General features: G+C 57.8%; 1 protein-coding gene across 2 annotated transcripts in view; it reads left to right on the plus strand.

The window, feature by feature from the left end:
* ZNF469 (zinc finger protein 469) overlaps positions 1-20,517 on the plus strand; it is a 239,812-nt gene that overhangs the window by 174,282 nt on the left and 45,013 nt on the right. The window contains exon 1 of one of the 2 annotated variants that reach the window (XM_065925173.1): positions 18,697-18,847. The exons of the other annotated variant lie outside the window; for it this stretch is intronic. The gene's annotated coding sequence lies outside the window, so the exon portion shown is untranslated. Of the gene's footprint in view, positions 1-18,696; positions 18,848-20,517 lie in introns of those variants that run through there. 2 annotated transcript variants of the gene reach the window in all.

A 20,517-nucleotide genomic window follows, 5' to 3' on the forward strand; every position in this document is an offset into this window, starting at 1 on the left:
TGTATGAAGGGTTTACGCATCTTTCATGAGTCTATTCCTAGATGGTTTCTGTTTGGGGATGTTTCAAACAGCGTTGTTTTCTAAATTTCATTTTCTGGTTGTTCATGGAGATGCTGAAATAGCACTGTTGGGATCTCTGAGCCAGATCCCAGCCCTGCTGAGTGTTCATTGCCTGATGTCAGGCACATTCAAACTCTCTCATCTGCAGAGCAGAGGCTACACTGAGGTACTTGGTGCTTGTCGAGGTTTTGACCCTCAGCATCGTCTCCCTTCTCCTTTGGCTTATGTCATTCTCCCTACCTGCTGGGGATCTGGCCGGAGTCATCTCCACCCACAGCTGCAGGGATCAGAGCATCCGTCCCCCAGCCTCTGTGACCATCCAGAGGCTGTGACATGTGCTCTGGGCTGTCAGAAGGGACCACTTGCCACTGGACCAGGAGGCTCTGAGGCTGCACTGTGGGAGAAAGCAGCCAGCAGGGGCCAGGCCACCACTGGCCTTTCCCATCATGTGAGCCAAACACACCCTTTTCAGCTTTGGTCCATTTGGGCCAGGTTTTCTATCACTTGCCACTAGAATGTCCTCGCCACGAGGCGTCAACTCCTTGGGACTGGAGTGGCCTTGGGGCCAAGCTTGGTCATAAATGTCCTCCACCATCTTTGCAAATACGAGCTGTGATGAGGGCAGGTGATGGGACTGAAAGTGAAAGTGAAAGTCGCTTAGTCGTGTCCGACTCCTTGTGACTCCATGGACTGTATAGTCCATGGAATTCTCCAGGCCAGAATACTGGAGTGGGTAGCCATTCTCTTCTCCAGGGGATCTTCCCAACCCAGGGCTTGTAACCAGGTCTCCCGCATTGCAGGCAGATTCTTTACCGTCTGACCCACAAGGGAAGCCCAAGAATACTGGAGTGGGTTGTCTTTTCCTTCTCCATGGGATCCTCCCAACCCAGGAATCAAACTGAGGTCTCCTGCATTGCAGGTGGATTCTTTACCAGCTGATCCACTAGGGAAGCCCTGATGGGACCAAGGGCCCCTCTTAACTCATCCCAACAGAGGGGCACCACCTCACAAGCCATCAGCCTGAAAGAGAGCAATCAGGTTCCCAGGCCCAAGTCCATTTCCTCCATATCCTGCCTCCATCTTGTCACCGCAGACACTGACTTCCCGCCGCTGCACCGGAGCTGCTGTGTTTATGGGGGTGGGGCAGGGTGTGATTCTAACTCTCCAAAAACTCTTGCGGGGATTCAGGTGCTGCCGTGGTTTATTCTCAGGACGACCTAATCCCTTATTATCGCTCACCCCGTGTGTGCATTCCCTGTGGTCACCGTAACAAACAGCTGCACACTTAGAGGCTTCAAGCCACACCCGTCGGTCATCTCACTGTCCTGGAGGTCAGAAGTCTCACTGAGCTAAAGTCAAGGGGTCAGCAGAACCACGCACCTCCCAGGAGTGAATCTGTTCCCTTGCCTGTTCCAGCTTCTGGTACACCTGAATTTCTTGGCTCGTGTCCCCTTGTTCCATCTTCAAAACCAGCCCATGACATCTTCAGACCTCTCAGGAACTCTGAGCACTCTGCCTCCCTCTCACCAGGACGGTCCTGGTGACAGGGCCCCACTAGGATAATCCAGGGTCATCTCCCATCTCGGGAACACTAACTTGTCCACCTCTGCACCGGGACTCCGCCGTGCAGGGTAGCATTCACAGGATCTGGGGTTAGGACACAGACAACTTTGAGGGTCATTATTCTGTTCTCCACAGTGGCTTTCCCCAGGGACCCAAGGAGGGGTGGGTTGGGGCTAAGGCTGGGGTGGGGACTCAAATCCAATCTACAGGTTTATCGGAGCTGCTCCAGCAATGGAATCACAGAGAGATGGTGAGGTCGGGTTTCCACATCCTGGACCCCATCCCCCTGAGTCTGCACTCCCTTGAGGCCCCAGGCCCCCCGTGTCTGCATTCCCTTGAGGCTCCAGGCTCCCTGTGTCTACATTCCCTTGAGGCCTAGTCCCTCCTTCCCAGGATGGTGGAGTCACCCCCTCTCTGCCTTAGGAGAGCAGGGAGGAGTCTTCTGGGAGACTCCAGCCAGAGGTTGTAAGGTGTTTGACCCTTTCTCATTCACTTATTTATTTTGAAATCATTTATGAAATCATTTTAATTGCAAAAACAGAGCACACCGTTTGGATACACCTCCCTCTCCTCCTCCAGTTTGTGCCCAGTGCAGAGCATAGTGGGGATGGTTCGTGAGGCCCTCCAGCCTCAGCAGAACTCACTGGCTGATCCCTCAGGTCCTTCCTCTGATTGGGGTCCAGCCAGGTTCCATGCAGCTGGTTGTAGCACCTTAGTCTCTTCTTATCAGGGACCTCAGTCTCCTATGACCTTGACGGTTCTGAGAGGGAGCACTGGCCAGCTCTTCTCAGAATATCCTATAATTGTGTTTTTTGATATTTTTCACAACGAGACACTGGTGGTGCATTTTGGTGGGAATCCGCAGAAGTGATGGCATGTCCCTCTGGTGTGTGAATCTGGGGCGACCCATGCCTCTGGGTCGACTCCCCTCACTTGGCTCGTGCTGCGTTGCTGGACTGTAAGCGCCTCCTTTTCTCTTTGTAATCAGGAAGCATCTTGTGCGACCCTGTGAGTGTTCTCTCTCCTGGAGCTCAGGTGAGCTAATTTCAGCATCCGTGGAAGGTTCTTGCTGGAACAGCTCTTTCTGGCGAGCTCAAGCAGAGGATACCCTTGCGCTGAACCCCAGGCCACGCAGTGAGAGTCTGCCCTCCCCCACGCAGGGACTGGAGCAACGCTCACGGACATCGTTTTACTCTCTTGGTTATAATCCATTTGTCGTTGTTGTTTAGTCACTAAGTCGTATCCAACTCTTTGCGACCTCATGGACTGTAGCACGCCAGGCTCCCCTGTCCTTCACTATCTCCCAGAGTTTGCTCATACTCATTTCCATTGAGTCAGTGGTGCCATCCAACCATCTCATCCTCTGTTTCCCCTTCTCCTCCTGCCTTCAGTCTTACCCAGAATCAGGATCTTTACCATCATCATTGATTGTGTAGCTGAAACTACCCCAGACTTCCCTGGTCTTTCCACACTTGAACTGGAGCCATTGCTGGAGTTTTTTGCTCAGAGTGAAAGTAAACACTCCTTCGCTCAGGGCTCTCGGCCCCTGTAGACCACACAGGAGTCCCTGCCTCAGTCCTTAGACCCCAGAGGCACTGTGACGATTCAGAAGGACATGCAGAATGGCCCTGGTGACACTGTTCAACTCTCAAGGGAGGTTCAGGGGGTGGAGGCACCTCTTGGGGGTCCCCAAACTGCAGGAGCTGCTGTCATTCTTCCAAAATGAAAATGTCTCTTAACCTGTGACCTCATGTTACCAAAACTGACCCTCATGTGTCCGCATTTCATCTGGGAATTTCAGGAAGTAGACTTTCAAGTTCTGGGAGGGGGGCCTCAGGGGCAGGAGGACCTTTTCCAGTCACCCTCCCCAAGGCCTCCGGGGTCCCCAGAGACACGACCACAGTTCCGGCTTCTTGTTTCCTTCCAGAGTACCAGTTGAGGGGAGCTTTGCAATGGGGGTCTCGGGCGCCAGCCAGGGCCTGGCAGGGGGGCCTGCTCAGAAAGCTGAAGTCAGGGGTTCTTGGAGGCAGTGGAACCATCCCCTGGGAGCACTGTGGTTGTCCCAACCCCTGGAGGGCACCGCTGGCCCTGGGGACAGGCGCTTCCACATCTGGCTGTGCACAGGCCACCCTGCATGGGAAGTGTCGCATGACCTCCGCCTCTGGAGCGCTCCAGAGGGCCCCAGAGCTGCCTCCTCGGCAGCTCCTGTTTTCCCTCAATCACAGTGCTCATGACCTTAACACACACTGCCTTTCTCAGGAACACAGCTGCTGAATGAGGCTGGGGAGGTGTTAATTCTGCTTTTCGGAGGTCAAGCAGGCATCTGTGTTCCCTTGGGACATCTTGTGGGCGGGACACAGGACACGAAGCCCCCTTCATCCTGCAGATCAGCTGCCCCTCACTGGGATTCTACAAACAGGGGCAAACAGCTGGGTCTCCATCCTGGGTCCTGCTCCTGCCTCTGGCCCAATGGGAGAGCTAAAGCCCAGGGGCCCAGGACACGTGGTGGGGCTGAGAGACGAAACGGTATGAGAGAACTGGAGCCCACGCTTCTCCTCCATCAGGAAGCCCATGAAGAGGGCCCCCGCCTCTCCCCTCGTGCCCAGGGCATGGGAACGCTCGCCACAACATGAACACAAGGTCTCTGAGGCCTTCAGGAGGCAGGGTGTGTCACAGACATGAGATAAACTAAAGCAGGCGCTTGGGAAGCAGAGCAGAGTGACCGTGACTGCAAAGAGGAGGCTGTTACGTGAGCACTCTTTGTGCCAAGTCCTCCCAAGTGTGTGCTGACCACCCAGCCCCTGCCAGCCACCACCGTCTCCCCAGGGCGCCCCTGGGAGCCAGACCCACTATCGCCAGACAGTCACTGGATCCAGTCCCTGGGGTCCAGGGCCCCGTCTGAAATGCTGAACGATCTGTGAAGAAACCAACTTTCCAAGGGACATATTTATGAAAAAACAGGAGCAGCCCCCATGCTGGGGACTCGGGGGAGGCGGTGCAGAAGTCCCCGGTGCCCGCACATGAAAGCGGCCATCGAGCTCCATCCCGGACGCGTGTCCTCCCTCCCAACGCAGAGAGAGGAAATGCAATATTATTTTAGGACCAGCCTCCGCATAATAGCCAACGAGGGCAGAGAGAACAATCCGGCACTTATATCAGACACAAGCAGGCCTGTCCCGCTCCCCTGCCTCTGCCCCGGGAAGGGGTTTGGCATCAAGGGCCTGGACCTTCTGGACAGATGGCCGAGCCTCTGGGTCAGGCTCCGGAGCCAATCACAGCCTCGACGGACCAAGGCGAGGGGCAGAAGGAGGGACAAGGGCCCCTCAGGCTTATGCATCTGCAGAGGGTTCTCTCGGGGCTGGTCACAGCCCCCGCTCCAGCAGCAGACGGGAAGCCGAGCTCCCTGCCCGGCTCAGAGGCCCAGGGCTCTGTCAACCCCAGGAAGGCTTTCTGACGCCATCAGGCTCTGCTCCTCTGGGGACAGAGCTCGGCCGTCGGCAGGGAGCAGCCGGGGAGTGTGCAGTGGCCCCTGCGGTGACTGTGTCCCTTGTCCAGCCTGAGAGCCTGTCTCCGCTGTTCTCCTCCTCCAGGGATGGTGGGGAACAGCTGGCTTCAGGGAGCTCTCTGGCCAGGGATTCCCCTCCCTGACCTGAGGATAACTCTCCCTGGGGGCAAGCTGTAGGTCCAGCCCAGTGGTCTCTGCTGGAGCAAGGGCCTCTTCCTGTGGGGCACCATCAACAAGTTACCTGCCCCCTGGCCTCAGTGGCATTTCCTCAAGAGGACCCAGTCCAGCTGGATCAAACACTGACCCAGTGACAGTGAGTCCCACCCAGGCCATGGGCACACTTCAGCTGACGTCAGGAGTCCCTCCCTAGCTGCTTCACACAGGAGTCCACCTCCCAGGCCCTGCCCTGCACCCGCCATCAAGGGAACATGTCCAGCCTGGCATGCAAGTGACATGCAAATCCACCCCTTGGGACCAGGCCTGCTTGCTTCCCTCCTGGGCCCCTCTGCACCCTCCACCTGTGGGCAGGATGGAGCCAGTCCTTGTAGTGCTCCCAATCTGCCTGAGGTCCATGCAGGGGGTCCCAGGGACCGCCCAGTCAAACCTGGACCTGTGAGGCCTCCTCTTCCACTTCTCCATGTGGCAAGAACACGGGAACTGAGGTCGGACATGGTAAGGTTTAATGTCATGCCATGGCCCACCACTGTGTGACCTGGGGTGAGTCACTTGCCCTCTCTGAGCCCCGCCCCTGCTCTGGTAGTGGGATGTCCCCTGAGCACATGGGCATTCTGTGACAGTTCTGTGGGGGGGACGTTCCTGCCACCCCATCTCTCATAGGACATGCAGGCTCTCGGACACTGGGGAGACAAGGGTCGTATAGTCACAGAAGCTGCCGCCTGACCCTCAGCCCCAGCCTTGAGGTCATCAGCACAGTCGTGCCATCAGAACCACAGCCGGCTGCCCGGCAGGGCCCATCCCAGGACCCACCCCAACCTGAGCAGCAGCCGGCCACGCAGCAGTGGCTTTGAGCTCTTGGGCTGAAGCCACTGCTTTTAATTGTATTGTTTTCCTGTTTCAAAAATAATACCTGTTCTGTATACAAAGTTTGGAAACTACAGCAAAACTCCAACAGAGCAATTTCAAAATTACCCTTGATTCTCCAGCCCCGGGAGCCCACTGCTGACTCTGCAGGCCCCTGTCCCTGAGCACACCAGTCTCGTTGCTTTTGCATGAAGTCAGCACCGGTGTCTCCCGTAAGCAGCTTCACACTGACACAAGAGGAGCAGTGTCCCCGGCAGCGGACATGGGACTCCGGCGCTTTCTGGGTACAGGCTCTATTGCGAGTGTTTAGGGAGATAGCGGCCGCCTTCGACCTCCTGAGGTGGGTGGGGGACACCGCTCGCCTGGTCTGATTGCTCTTGGGTTGAGCTCTCAGAAGGAAAGACGGCTCCAGGAAACAGTCCGATGAGTTATCCTTGTCTCAGGCCCTGGCAGCCTCACAGAGCCTGTGTGTTTTAAATGACCCGGCGTCACGTCACTCTGATGCCTGCATTCTTCCCAGAACAGGCATGTTCCTGCTCGAGTCACCTGTCTGGGCGGCCACCAGCTTCTCAGTGCCCGGGTGCCTTAGCTTTCCAGGGGGGGCCAGGACATATTACCCCAGACTGGGTGGGTTAGAGCAGCAACATGTGTCCTCTCACCATTCTGGGAACAGAAGCCCAGATCCAGGTTTGTGCAGGGCCGCACTCCTCGGGGGAAGGGTCCCCCTGCCTCCTCCAGCCTCTGGGGGCTCCATGACCACACGGCCTTTGCCCTGAGTCTGTGCTCAAGTCCCGTCTTTCCATGAGGTCCCCAGCCATGGGAATCAGCCCCCCGTCCAGTCCAGCCGGGGTTTCACCTTAAGTTGGTGACAACTGCAGGGACCCTGTTTCCCAAATAAGGTCGTCCCCAGGTGACGGCAGTGAGTATCTGAGCACACCTTGTAAGGGACACGACTCACCTGCTGCACTTGGCTTTTCTCTTCGTGAATTAAAGGGATGTCTCCCCACAGAGATCTCTTATGAGCCACTCTGAGCTGGGCTCTGTCAAGTCTGAGAAGGACTCAGAGGGGGCCTGAGACCCCAATCCCAGGTGACCCCACCTCCCGGGTCTCCACCTCCTCCAGGAGAGAAGAGTGGGGTCACTGGGGAGATCGTCCCCAAGGACGGGGTGACCTCTGGCCCCTTGACTGTGTCCCGGGCAGAGGGCAGGTACCCCCAAGTGTCTGTGGAGCCCTGCCCTCCCCCTCTGTAGCCCGTATGTCCAGCTCTCCTCCGGAGATTTATATGGTCACCCTGAGATGGAAACTAGGTCCAGGGGTTTCAGAATGTGCCCGAGTCACCCGAGCTAGAGCAGTCAGCTCCTCGGGGCAGGGTCACCACCGCCCGAAGCCCTCCTGTATCATCCAGTCCCCTGTCCTTCGGAGACGGGGCGGCTCGTAAGGGGCACAGGAAGACGCCTCAGAGCCAGGAATGGGTCATGGGTCACAGTGTCTGCATGTGTGCAAACGTTTAGTCCTCTGCAAAAAAAAAAAAAGAAAGAAAGAAACACCGTTGCCTAGGTGGAGCCAACCCAGTGCAATGTCCCCCATGTCCTGCGCTGGGCAGCCCTGGGACAGAGAACCACTCTGCGTTCAGACCTCAAACCCCCCGCTCAGCCCTCACCCACACACCCCTTCAGCGGGCAGCTCATGGGAGGCCCTAGCCACAGGAAGACAGGCTGGGACAGACAAGCTTCCCTAGGGGACAGCCACACTGCACCCCAGCCTCTCACCCCTAACACACACAGTGCTGGCGGGGGCCTCACAGTCCCCCCACCTGGAGGCTGCTTTAGAAGCATCTGCTTGGGAGTGAGCTAAGAGCTGGCGGAGTCCATCTGAAGACATCACTGCTCTGTTATTTTAAGTAAAGCATGTTCTTTGCTCTGTGCAGAATGACAATTCATAATGATGATGATGAAGAAGAAGAGAGGAAGAGGGAGTGGAAGGGGGAGGAAGTTAGCTAGTGGGGGTCTTGACGTGAGCTGGGTGCTGACATCACCACTTCCTGCATTCCCAGCACAGCCCTGGGAGGGGCCCCAGGACCACAGGTGCTCACGTGTGCTAAGTGAGCCACCAGCAACCACCTGCCTGTACAGTCAGCCCCAGACTCACACAGGACCTCACAGTGCACAGGGGCTTGGCACACTCCAGAAGTTGATGCTCATGATAATCTCTAGGGAGGCGGGCAGGATGGATCATCCCCACAGGGCACAGGAAACCCGAGCTTCAAGCTGGGTGGTGACTTGCTCGAGGTCTCCAGACACACATCCTGGAAGCAGAGCTCCAGTCTACCCTCTAGGTCTGTGCCAGAAAGTCTTGTCTTGGACATCCTGCATTCACAGGCACAGTTCAGGGGCATGGCGCTCCTATTCCCGCCCTTCTTGGGAGGTGTAAATATGGATGAACCAGCTTCCCACCCCTCCTCCCTGCCCCCCTTCATTGTTTGTACTCAGTGAGGTCAGTGCATTAACTGTGCTGAATTTGTGGTTTTGGAGTCTTTGGTGTCCATTCTGGAATGTCAGGGGTCTGCCAGGTACACATACACACACCAAGGAACCCTGTTTGTATGTGGCTCTGCACATGTCAAATGCCAATCCCTTGCTGGATGTCCGGGTGAAGGCACCACCAAGACAGGCTTTGTGGAAACAATGGCAGAAAATACAAATATCTGAAGGAGGAATAAGGGTCCTTGCAAAACCATGTGCTGCAAAACAAGAAATGTTTCAGAAAACCTTCAACCCAGAAGGACCCTTTAGGAATCACCAGTTCAGCCTCACTGTTTCGCAGATGGAGAAACAGGAGCCCAGGAGGGAAGGAGGTGTAGCCAACATCGCTCAGGACACAAGGCTATTCCTGCCATTGAGAGCTCTCCTCCCACACACACTCCCTCCCATACCTGCCACCCATCCAGAGATCAGCAGGCACATGAAGTTCTGTGTCAAGGCACGGAAGGCAGAAAACAGGAGTATTCTGTGAAGGAGGGAATTTGGAGGTGGCGAAAACATCATCATCACCATCACCATTATCCTTATCACCATCAACATCCTCCCACCACCACCATCATCATCACCTTCATCACCATCATCATTGCCTTCATCATTACCACCATCATGACCATCACCACCATCACCACCATCATGACCATGACCATCACCACCATCCTCCCACCACCACCATCATCATCACCTTCATCATCACCACTATCATGACCATCACCACCATCATGACCATCACCATCATCATCATCATCACTACCATCACCTTCATCACATCACATCACCATCTTTCCACCACCACCACCATCACCACCATCATGACCATCACCATCACCACCATCCTCCCACCACCACCATCATCATCACCTTCATCATCACCACTATCATGACCATCACCACCATCATGACCATCACCATCATCATCATCATCACTACCATCACCTTCATCACATCACATCACCATCTTTCCACCACCACCACCATCACCTTCATCATTAGCACCATCACCATCATCACATCACAATGATGATGGCAGTCTACTTGCTCTGTGTCAGGCACTCTCTTATGCACTTTACTAAACATACATCGGCTTCCCTGATGGCTCAGATGGTAAAGAATCCACCTGCAAAGCAGGAGACCCAGGTTTAATCCCTGGGTAAGGAAGATCCCTTGGAGAAGGGAATGGTTAGCTGCTCCAGTGTTTTGACTGGAGAATCCCATGAAGAGAGGAGTCTGGCAGGCTATAGTCCATGGGGTCGCAAAGAGTTGGACACAACTGAGCAACTTCAGTGTACACACACACACACACCCCCAGTGGCCATTACTTTGCCAACAAAGGTCCATCTATTCAAAACTATGGTTTTTCCAGTAGTCATGTATGAATGTGAGAGTTGGACCCTAAAGAAGGCTGAGTGTCAAAGAATTGATGCTTTTGAACTGTGGTGTTGGAGAAGACTCTTGAAAGTCCCTTGGACTGCAAGGAGGTCAAACCAGTCAATCCTAAAGGAAATCAATCCTGAACATTCTTTGGAAGGACTGATACTGAAGCTGAAGCTTCAATACTTGACCACCTGATGGGAAGAGCTGACTCATTAGAAAAGACCCTGATGCTGGGAAAGATTGAAGGCAGGAGGAGAAGGAGTGACAGAGGACAAGATGGTTGGGTGGCATCACCAGCTCAATGGACATGAGTTTGAGCAAGCTCTGGAAGATGGTGAAGGACAGGGAGGCCTGGTGTGCTGCCCTCCATAGGGTCACAAAGAATCAAACACAACTGAGCAACTGAACAACAACAAATATACATCATTTCCTTGAATCATTGTGACAACCAAAATATATTATCCCCATTTTCAAAGGAGAAACCTGAGAGGAGGCACCTCATGTCTGAAGTCACATAGGTGGTGAGTGGCAGCACTGCCGCCTCCACTGCCCTCAGTCACACTTTTCCTGGTGCTCGGATGGCAGGGGTGTCTCACTGTGATGATGGGCAGGTGTTTTGTTGGAGGTTTTCTTGTTGTTTTGTTGTTGTCAGTCACCCAATCGGGTCTGACTCTTTGCAACACCACTCTGTTGGAAGCCTGGCGTGTGACAGTCCATGGGATCGCAAAGAATAGGATACGACTGAAGCAACTGAACAACAAAATTTCCTTATACCTGCCCATCATCACAGGAAGTTTAGGGGCAGTAAAATGAAGTAAAGCCTCCAGGAGAGTGAGCAGAGCAGGACCCTGCTCTGTCGGCCTCGCAGTCCCTGCATAGAGCAGGGGGCAATGCAGAGGGCTCCTCTGGGCCCCTGGCCTCAGTGCAGAGCATGGAGCTCTGCAGAGACCTGGTCCCTCCCCAGCTCTCTCTCCCTCTCTGGGCTTCTGTTTCTTCATCTGTAAGATGAAGAGGCTGGACCAGACCATCCCCAAGAGTCTTCCTGGCACTGCTTATCCTCAGATGTTCTGTACAGTTGTCCCCATCATGTGGTCATGGAGGGCTCCTGGCAGGGGCAGGGGTGCATCTTAAACATGTTTAAAAGAGTGAAGCGTCTTCAAGTGACAGAGAAGACAGCATCCCAGGCTGAGGGATGGCCATGTGGTGAGGAATGAAAGGACAGATTTAGACCATCGTGGACATGTGGAGCCGAGGTATCAGGTGTATGAACATGAATAGGGCCTGCAGGGGAGACTGATGCACAGACGGTGCAGCACACCAGAGTGGTGTACGTGTGCCAAAATCTACGGGTCAACAAGACGGCTTCACAGAGGAGGGAACTTCTTGAGTGGGTTTTGGAGGATGAATAGGAGTTTGCTGGGCTGGCAACGGTGGCAGGAGGTAAAGGAATGCAGAGTGAGTTGTGGGAAGTGGAGGGGTATTTATGGAGATGCACAGCAGCTCAGTGTGGTCTGAGCAGAGAGGAGGAAGAGGAGGGGAGACACTGAGACCCAGATGCACTTGGGCCTGGCCAGGAAAGGCCTTGAGTCTACAACTGAGACTACATGCTGTCCTGCAGACACCGGGGAGCCACGAGCAGCCTGTGAGCAGGGATATGTCACAACAGAGTCCATGTTTTCGAAAGAACTACCACCCTGGCCGAGGTGTCCTGGACATGTTTGCAGTGAGCTGTTCTATCACTGACACTAACCCACCTTCGAAACCCCAGAATTAGATTCTCGGGAGCAGTCACCATGCAGGGTCCCTGCTGGGCCTGGGGCACCACTGAGTCAGAGCAGCTACACTTGAGCCCTGGGAACACTGGCCGTGCATGCAGGTCCAGCTGGACACCGTGCCCCGTGTGTCCCAGAGACCGAATGACACGTGAATGTCATGTTTATCTGAGTCCACACAGGCAGTGAGAGCCCCAGGAGCTGCTGTGTTCCCCCCACCTCACCTGCACGGGGCGCTGGGGCCGCACGGGCAGCCGGGTGCTTTCCTGCCCATGTAAGGTCCTCCAAGGCCTTGGCTGGGTGACGGCCACAGCCCAGGTGTGAGCAGGTGTGTCCAGCACCCACGCTCCTCTGTGGAAGGGTTGAGAAGGACTAGAGGAGGGGCACCCAGTTGTTGGTGACTCAGGGCAAGTCTCGGAAAGGACACTGCAGGGAGCAGGGTGACCGCTGTTGGGCTGTGCTGATCGCGAGCTATGGGAATCAGTGAGGCAGGGTTGGGGGACATCAGGAAGGAGAGTCACTGCCAAGGACACACAAGGTACCGTCCACCAGGGCTTGCGGCCACCAGGATGGGGCAGGGAAATTGAGGCCGGAGTGGAAGGAGGAGGCGGGGTTGGGTTGCAACTGGACCCGCACTGCTGCTGCTCAGCACCTCGGGCCCCTCACCAGCGTGGGCGCAGTCCCAGGGAGACGGGTGACCGACCACGGGGGTCCTCGCGGGTCAGCCGCCGAGGACACACTCACAGGCACCTTCTCGGCTGGACACACTTCTCCGCAGAGCCAAGCGTCACTGGTCCCACGGCAGACACCCAGGGTGTGCGTGTGGCACACTCACACACATGCACACACTCACAAGTGTATGCCCACAGGCATCCTCACATGTACACAGACTCTCATACATACACTCACACAAACGTGTACACACAAACGCATGAGCATGCCCACACACACACACAAACTGACACATGTATTCATGCGTACTAGTGGACATACATGTGCATTCACATACACACATATGATATCACAAACACATGCTCCTCACATGCAGCTAAACACGCACCTGTTCACAGGAACACGCACACATCCCCTAACACATGCATGTACGCACACACAGTCACATGTGCCCATGAACACACACCACTCTGAGGTCAGCTCACCCACCCACCTTCCTGTCGTGTCCCCGGCTATCCCGGCATCAGGGCTGTCCCGAGGAGGCATCTGTGATGGGCACGGCCCCTGGGAGGAGAGGCAGCACCCTCATGGTGCCCCAAGGGATGGGGTGGGGGTGCCTGTGTCCAGCTGCAGCCTGCCCGAACATCCGCTGGCGTCCACAGAGGGTCCCAGCTCCCCGGGATGGGCCCAGCCCGAGACCCCTGCAGGCTGGACCTGCCCAGACCACCGCACCTCGGATCCCACGATCAGCCCGGCACCTCTCTTCAGGGCCCCAGGTGGGGGGAATGTCCCGTCACTGGCCTTTGCCCCCAGGCAGTCAGCAGGAACAAGGGCTGGGGCCGTCACAGCAGGTGGCAGAAACGGAAGCACGGTTTTTCTCTCACGTCACTAAATGGAAGAAGAGCTGGCTTGTGCCGGGCCGGACAGGGATGGATAAGCCATTTGGAGAGAACACGATCCCAGGGAAGCTTGCCACATTTTTTTCTAGAAGAATGTTGGAAGTTCTGGTGGCCAGGTATGGAAAAAGAAAACCTCCGTACACTGAAGTCATTCACGGCCAGTGGTGTGGAGGCATTTACACAGGCCAGGTGGTGAGGGCGCCGCTGCCCCCCTAGCTGCCCTGGCTAAAAGGGCCAGTTGTGTCCGCACACCGTGGCCGGTCACCCCGAGCAACACGAAAACACATATGAATGCGCCTTTTACAGCCGGAGCCTTCCTCACAGGCTCTGGATAAACGACCGAGCTGAGCAACATGTAAATTTGTAGTTAGCCCTCGGAGACGTAATTATAGGAGAAAAACAAGGACAGTGGCATTTGGACCGGGGACGGCTAGTTCCTTTCCTGCAGCCAGGCTTGGTGTCAGGGGGCCGTAGTGAGGGAGGAGGAGGCTGGGCCCGGAGGCCCCGAGGCCCGAGGCTGGGGCTGTGGGCCCTGTCCCTCTCCTCTTTGCCCCGGGCCTGCCCCGGGCACTGCCGTTCCTTGGGCCGAGCCGGAGATCTCCACCCCAAGCCCTCGCTCTGCGGCTGCCCCATGAAAGGGCCCATTCATGCCCCAGAACGCTGGCTTGGGTTACCGCGGCCGGCCCCGTCTCCGCCACGTCTGTTTTCTTTTCATTAGAAGGATTCCCATCTTGAAGGTCCACGAGAGGCTGAATCCAGGGCGCTCAGGCTGAGAATGTCGGGCCATGAAGAGCCACCCACAGGCCCCGGCATCTTTATGAACGAGTCTGACTTGCCATGGCAGATGGGGAAACTGAGGCTCGGGCCATCTGTTGGCAGATGGCGGGGTTGGGGTATGGACTAGGGCCACTGGCTGTCTGCTGGCCTTGCTGGGAGGAGCCTGGGCAAGATGGGAGTCCTGAGCCAGTGTGTAGGGCGTGGAAGGCTTCCTGGAGGCAGAGGGGCTGGTGCTGGAAGGAGGGGATAGGAGGGCTGTCAGTCCTGGGAAGAGTCTGCCTCGGAAAGTCCTACACGGCCTCCGAGCCTCTGCCAAGTCAGGGGTCCCTCAGCCTGAGGTGAACTCCTGCCAGGCCCAGGGGCATGCAGCCCCCACATGTGAGAGCACGGGGTTGGGGGTGGGCATGGTATGTGGAGGGAGGGGGTGACTGTGTCTGCGTGTAAGACCCTCCTTGGGAAAGCACCCTCTCCTCTCCCTCTTTTTGCTCACAAACGGGGCCACGGAAGACAGGAAGACAGGCAGAAACAATCGTGCTCCGGGCGGGTGTCTGAGTCACGCCACCGTCAGTCTGGAATGTCTCCTTGGAAAGAGGCTGCTTCTGAGCCAGCCCCACCCGCACGGCCCCAGCTCAGGCCTCCTCCCCCTGCCTCCCCTCCTCCCCCGGCCTCCTCCCCCTGCCTTCTCCCCTCCTGACCCACCTTCGCTGGGGACCCCACCTCCATCACAGCAGACCCCACAAAGGCCCCAGACAGCTCATCGAAACAGCTTTAACGCACGCCTGCTGGGGACCTGAGCTGCACTTAGGCAGTAAAACTCACGCCACACTTTATAGATAAAGATTTATTCATTTCCATTTTGTACTTTCCCGATGTCCTGTAGAACCTGGACTTTTTTTCTTCCCTGATGTCAGGAAGGAAACTTGTAGGTGGGTCCTGGCCCGGGTGCCTGAAGGAGAGGGACATGTCAGCCGGTCATCAAGGGCCCTAGAGTCCTGGGACCACATGCTCCTCCTCACTTGGACACCGCTACTATGTCCAATAGCTCAGAGACCCCCAGAGATCCCCAGCCACTATCCGGAGGAGCTGGGTCTGCCCTCCCAGCCTCTCAAATTCTCCCTGAGTGGTGGCATTGATGTTGCCACCTCCCAGATGAGGAGGCAGACTCAGAGAGACTGCTGATTTGCCCAAGGACACACAGCTGGCAGAGTGCAAGCAAGGGACGGAGGCCAGGCCTGCCTATGCTAGCCTTCCTGAATTCACGGACTATTTGGCAAATTCCGTCAATATCATGTCCCTCATGTGGCTTCCCTGGAGCCCACAGGGACAGTGCACAGGGCATACCTCCCTGGGAAGTTTTGGTTTCCACACATGTCTATGTTTGCTGCGTCCTTGCCAAGGAACAAGGAGAATCTTCATGGGATTGGCCCCGAGAGCAACTAGATCCATACTCCCCCCAACCAGGACCCCTGGGAGAAGTGGGGGCCCCCAGAGCTCAGGCAGCCGCCTGCCACCAGGCCCTCAGCCTGAACTCAGCCAGGAGCCCACAGCAGGCAGAGGCAGGCAGCACAGAGACTGGCTCTACCACAAACTCCTGTGTCCTTATATGGGCTCCCTGCCTCCTCCAGCTTCAGTTTCCCCATCTGACAAGGAGGTTAAGGAGCCTGAGATAGCAGGTGACACTCGCTGAGAAAATTCCAGGAGGGCTGAAACATCCAGTTCAGGACGTCACACCACAGGCCTGGTCCATGGCCAGAGGTCTGGTCTCCTGGGAAAGAAGGTCTCATCCCCAGGGACCCGACAGGAGAGGGTCCACCATTGGAGCCGGGGTGGACATCACCTTTGACGCTCAAGGCTACCTGGATGGATGGGTGTGCACATGCCAGGCACTGTCAGTGTCGAACTGGAGCAGCCATGTGACACTATGCCCCTGGAATTTGCTGGAGGTTTCTCACTCCTCCCACCCCTGCTCTGGCTTCGGGTCCGCGGTTTCATTTTGACATCAGGCAGAAGTTAAGGGATGACTCAGGGGCTGACTGGCTCTCCCAGCACGCGCAGGGGCCCAGGGAGCCCGTGCCCCTGGGGGGCAGCCAGCAACGGGCAGTGTGGGGGCTGGTGGGCAGCGGGAGAGCCGGACTCCGTATCTGTGACTTCGGGTAAGTCAAGTCAGACCCCTGCCAGGTCGTGTTCTCTTGGAGAGGGGGGCTCAGCACAGCCCATCCAGCTCTTTTCCAAGCAAACAAGCAGGAGCTGGGCCTCCCATGGGGCAGACCCATGGGGTGTCCTATTGGCCAGCTCCTCCCGAGAAGGCAGCTTCACATCCAGTGGGGAGGAAGAGAAGGCTCCAAAAGCCAGAGGCCTAGATCACTGACCTCCCAGAGGCTGGAGGCTTCTGCCCCCGGGATTCCCACCCTCACCACAGCTAACTATCTGGGACCAGATACTCCTCTGTCCTGGGGCCGACCTGCACTGTGCAGGAGGTCTGGCAACTCCCCTGGTCTCTGTCCCCCACAGCAGACTCCCGGTGGAGAAGTGCTGGGCCTCACCCCCTGGCAGGTGTGCCTGGAGGACTGGAGCGGGGGCTTGGGGGCAGTCCCACTAGGGACACCGACCTGGAGGGCTACGCTCCCCGTGCGTGGGGTGGCCAGGAGAGGCTTGTCGTGTGTCCGTAGGCATGTTCTAAGCCCTCTGGGAGGTGAGGAGGGTAGCCCACCTCTCTCCATCAACTCGTAGGACTGTGGTCATGGGGCAGCATGGAGCGGGGTCTGCTGCCGCTTCCTCCTGCTCGTGAGAGAACTCACTTCTCACACCACAGGGCGCATGGGTGTGCCACAGCTGGACACACACACACACACACACACACACACACGAGCTCTGAAACTGCGGCCTTTCTTAGAAACAAGAATAGACCCATTAGGAAGGATTAGGAAGGAAATACCTTCTGGGAACTTTGTCTGAGCCAGGGGACCCCCAGCACTAGAAACTTTAGGAAACCAACTGATTGAAATACCGATTAACCAGAGGGGACTCAGTCCCTTGCCATGCCGCGTTCCATGGAGAGGGCGATCCCAGGACCCTGAGGCCCAGAATGATGCCACGGAAATGTGAGCTGAGGCCCGGAGCCCCCAAGCCCCTAGCCCCCGGGTTCAGGTTTTCAAGACAGCTGGCAGGGATTTCTGGAACCTCTGACACTGTAATGAGCAGCCAGAGGAAAACTGAGTTTGATTCACAGCGTGCTTTAGCTGATTGTGAATTGTCGGTGAAGAGCTCGATGCTCGATGCTCGGCCTCTGATGGAAACTCACAGGCTACAGGGTGGGGGTGGCGGCAGCCCATTCACTCATTTCCAAAGGCCCTCGTTACCTATACCTTGCTTTACATAAGAAAGGTGTTCCTAAGAGGGTGTGAAACTTGAACTTCAGTAGTCCAGCTCCCTGCAGCACTCTCAGGGGAAGCATGGTTCAAAGAACTATTTAGGAAAGGACGCCCTTTCTGGAAGTGAAGAATTCCCCCCAACTTCACGTCTTAGAAGCCGTAAGCCTATGCCTTGGTTCATCTAAAGTGGGGAGGGGCTGCAGCTGTTGCAGGACACCTCCCACAAGGACTGCCCCCTGACCTCGAAGGACCCACATGTCCACACCAGGAACTGGCCTCTCGCTCCTGCCTGTCCCAGGATAGCCCATGTCACATGCTATGGGCTGTGTGGCTTTGGGCAGGTCCCTTGCCTTCTCTGGGCCTGATGTCCTCATCTGTGAAAGAACCCCTGAGCAGCTGACCTGTAAGGGCCCCTCCCACTCTAGGGGCCTGCATGGTTCCATCTTCCCACCATCTGTGTTCCAGGCTGGGGGGTGGGGGACAGAGCAAAGGCACTCTGATTCTAGGAACCCTGGACTCCCACCTTTGAGGCATGGGGCTACCTCAGACGGGAGTCCCCCAAGTAGGTGCCAAACAAGACGGGTGCCCTCATCCTCCTGACTGGAAGCACAGGGGAAGAAGGTGTTTACCCTGCTGGTACCTGGTGGGGGCAGGAGATGAGGCAGGCGGGGATGGAGACAGGAGCACTTGGAAACCACAGGACACACTTCAACAGCCTGGAAAGTTCTGCTAAATCCAGTACTTGCCTCTGAGCAGCAGCAAGACCCGCCAGTCTTGAGTGGACGGGCAGGGGTCTGGGTTTACATACCTTTCCCATGGGGATCCCCATCTCTAGAGTGGGTCCCCTGAAGCAAACACCCAGGAAGAGCAGTGCTTACAGTAGTGGGGGCGGGGGGCGGGGGCGGGGGCGGCCGGGGTGTGTGAAATTTTGTAACCTTAGCCACCGGTTCCCGGGGGCAGACCCCGCAGGCCGCCGAGGGCTGGGCGGAGGGCGCTCGGAGCACCCGGCCGGCCGCCGGAGCTTGTTTGGAGAGGACTTGGCCCGCGCGGCCCGACCTGGGAAGCGGGTGGAGGTTGCTTTCCTCCTCTCCCCACCCCGCCCCGGAGGGGCAGAGCGCTGCGCGGCCGGGCGGGCCTGCGGTCGGGGATGAGGACTGCGCCTCCGCGCCGCAGAGCGCCGTGCGCGGGCCGGACGCCGGCGGCCGCCGCTGCCGTTCCGGGAGCTCGTTTGCATCCGCCAGCGCGGCGAGCGGCGCGGGGCCCTGGGAGCGGAAGGTGAGTGTGGATGCGCCGCGCCGCGCGCCGCCCGAGGCTGCCGGTCAGCGCCACCGGTTCGGGCGGCTCCGGAAGGACTCAGGGCTTGCTCCCCGGGGTCACCTGGCCGCCCCCGCCCCTCCACATCCCCGCGCCCTCGGCGGCGCGCCCCGGCGGGACCGGACGGACCCTCCCGGCCCTCTCTGCGCCGCGGCCCGGCTGCCCCGACCTCGCTCATGGCCCGGGACGGCCGTGCAGCTACTCAGACGCCAGGGCGCGCCGGGGGCTCTGTGGGGGCCGTGGCCGTGCCGCCTGGCCTCAGCCCTGTCCAGCGCCCTTGACAAGAGCTTGGGCCAGCTCCGCCGGACACTTTGCAAAGTGCAACCCAAGTGCCGGGAACTGCGAGCCGGCCAGGACCGCTGGGCGGTGGGTTGGGGGAGCTAGGAGCCGCCCGGCCGGACTGCTGGGAGCGGCGAGCGGGGGACGTATGGCCAGGGATTCCGGGGGGAGCGGGAGGGCCGGGCAGGGACGAGAGCCGCGGTGGACGGACCATTCATTGCAGACCGCAGCAGCTGGTTCCCAAGCCGGGCCGTTGCCTCCTCTGGGTCGCCCCGGGGCGTGCTGGCCCTGTGGCCCTCGGTCAGGCAGCAGAGGCAACAGGAGGAGCGGGGTGGGGTCTTTCCGGTCTTGGGGGGCTCTGCGCCGCTGTGCTGCTGCGGGGGAGGCCACGCGGCTCCCCCACTCGGCCCGCGCCCCTGGCTGGCTCAGGTCACCAGGGGAACCCAGCCAGAGGGACCCGTGGGGACGCGGCGCCGCGCGGCGGCAGCCGGAAGGGAAGGCCAGCCAGGCGCGCGGAGACTTCCCGCGGCCGCCAGACCCTGCCCCTGCCCCCTCCACTCGAGGGGCAACGGAGTCGGAGGGACAAGCCTCTGGTTGCGGAGGAGGTGGTGGGGGTTCTCACAGTGGCAGCCGCTGAGGCCATTAACCCTTTCTGGACGGGCGTTTGAGCAGATGCTCCTTACTGTGTCGGGACTGCCACGTGTTACTGTGCTTGCTTGGTCCTTCTGTCCTGAGCGAGGTGCCCTGTATCAAGAAACCGGGGGTCAGAGAGGTTAGGTAACTGGGCCAGCACAGCACAGCTGGTGAGCAGCGGTGCTGACAGCCCTCTCCATTTCATCAGATAGACTCCGCATCTGAGTGGTGGCTGAGCGAGTGTGTCCTGAGCCCGCTCTGTGCCCCCACACTGTCCCAGGCACCCCCTGACGCAGCAAAGACCCCTGCCTTCCCGAGAAGGAGCAGGGAAACAGGCAGTGTCAGACAGGGAGCTGGCTACGGGTGAGGGGGGCGGAGTTACGGTCTTAGGAAGGGCAGCCAGGCTGCCTCTGAGAAGGTGGCCTGGGAGAGCGTGCCCACATGTTCCTTGTGCCCAACCTGGCAGGTCCAGAACCACACAGTAGAGCCTGCCTGGAGCCTCCCCGCAGGAGGAAGAGGGGGAGTCCTTTTTGAGACAAATAGGAAGGTTGGGCCATCTGGAGGGGCACCGTGGCCCCTCCAGCATCTCAGCGTGGGAAACACAGGAAAAGGATGCGTGATCCCCACCTGGATCCCCGGCTGGCCACCCTGGCAGGCAATGTGGAAGCAGCAAGTCCCAGGATTTCAGGTGCAGAGGGAACTTAGAGGTCATGAACTTC

The sequence above is a fragment of the Muntiacus reevesi genome, chromosome 2 (assembly GCF_963930625.1).
Source record: "Muntiacus reevesi chromosome 2, mMunRee1.1, whole genome shotgun sequence".
In the NCBI taxonomy this organism is placed as follows: domain Eukaryota; kingdom Metazoa; phylum Chordata; class Mammalia; order Artiodactyla; family Cervidae; genus Muntiacus; species Muntiacus reevesi.